We start from the raw sequence: 1,476 nt of genomic DNA, 5'->3' as shown, positions 1-1,476 counted from the left end.
AGGCATGATTTTGAAGCGAAAAATCAGTCAAACGTTTGTTTCCCCATAATAAAAAAAACATGTAAATATATACTTATACGTGATATAGAGAAAAACGGATTTGAAATTCTTGTTACAATCACGAACAACCTAGGGCCTTCTACCAGCTCATGCTTTCCACAATTTCGTCAACTATCAAATATAACATATGTATTATTTATAGGAATATAACTTTGAAATTTAGCACCCACTCGCCTCAATTGTTGGGATTTCTCTTCAATACTTATCCTTTGAGTCTTAGCTTAATTTCATTTCAACTTTGCCACAAAGTTTGCATTTTTCAAACTAGCATCATTATCCTAGCTTCCATGGGTTCAATGCCTCAAATTTTGTGAAATTTTCAGCTATGAAAGTGCCATTTCAACAGTCCCTAACAACCCATATTTGGCATTCATCAATATTTTTCTAACATTAATAATACACAAAAGCAATAGAATTTGTACCCAACGTTCAATTAAATTTTTGTTTCTCAAACTTTGCTGCAGCATTCATATATCACATTGTAATCCATACTATCAAGGCTTCCCTACTCAATCTATAGCCAATTAATATAAATCACCCAGAGATAAGCCCAAGCACTCACCGTAGTTGATGATTTAGCCCTTCCAAAACTATACTTCCAGCATCTTTCAAGCCTCAATATCAAATCTGCCATAAAGAATTTCAAATGGCATTAACCTTTTGAACTTGGATCTAATGCCCACATGAAAGAACTTCTTACCTATACAATAAATTTCCAGCCTTGAAATATAATTTGGGAACCCTTCAAAAATGGTTAGATATGCTCTAGTTGGTGCCTAAATGAGCAAATTAAGACTCATTCTTTTTAACTGGGAGCTTAGCCGCCATTCTCCTTCCTTCAACCTCCCCTTTACCTCTTTTATTTTCTTAACTCAGGAAGTGATTTAGATGCAGATTTGATACTCTTCAATGGCCAAGAAACTCGAGTTTAAAGGTTGATAGCTAGAGCCAAGGCTGGCATTGGGGCGGATTCTCCTATGAGAATAGAATATGCCCACTTTCTTCACAACAGATATCCGATTCTTTTCTCTCCTTCTCCTTTTTTTTTTGTTTAGTCAAGAAAAAAAAGTAAAGCTGTTCAATGCATCTTTAAACCAGGTGGAATTTCCCAAGTCTGAAGCTTGGCTATAAGTCAATTTCTCTGCCTTCCTCTAGAAAATTTCCTTTTGGTGTGTTAAATCCTATCACATGATGAGGGACCCATATGTCCCCCACCAACCCATATTTGTTGGGTAAAATGAGTTCCTGGTGGGAATTAACCCATGGTTTCATGCTTTAGTCCAATTTTTTTTTCATATATTTATTAATCCTTGTAAATGGTTTATTTATGCAAAGACTCCCCCACTTCAATTAATTTAATTGTCATCTCTTTACTTGTTATTTCCTTACAATTAAATCCTTCAACTACTTCTTTAA

The 1,476-nt window shown here is 34.8% G+C and overlaps 1 long non-coding RNA gene across 1 annotated transcript in view; it reads right to left on the bottom strand.

Moving 5' to 3' along the window:
• LOC110427167 (uncharacterized) overlaps positions 1–1,186 on the bottom strand; it is a 2,376-nt gene extending 1,190 nt beyond the window's left edge. Inside the window, exons 1-2 of the long non-coding RNA XR_002446239.1 lie at positions 761–1,186; positions 623–687 (exon numbers count right to left, since the gene is read on the bottom strand). This is a non-coding gene — a long non-coding RNA (uncharacterized LOC110427167). The remainder of the gene's footprint in view (positions 1–622; positions 688–760) is intronic.
• Between the last annotated feature and the right edge of the window lie 290 nt (positions 1,187–1,476).

Source organism: Theobroma umbraticum, unplaced genomic scaffold (assembly GCF_002168275.2).
Source record: "Theobroma umbraticum cultivar Fairchild unplaced genomic scaffold, ASM216827v3 scaffold_228.0, whole genome shotgun sequence".
NCBI classification, from domain to species: Eukaryota; Viridiplantae; Streptophyta; class Magnoliopsida; order Malvales; family Malvaceae; genus Theobroma; species Theobroma umbraticum.
This window is presented reverse-complemented; position numbering and strand designations above follow the sequence as displayed.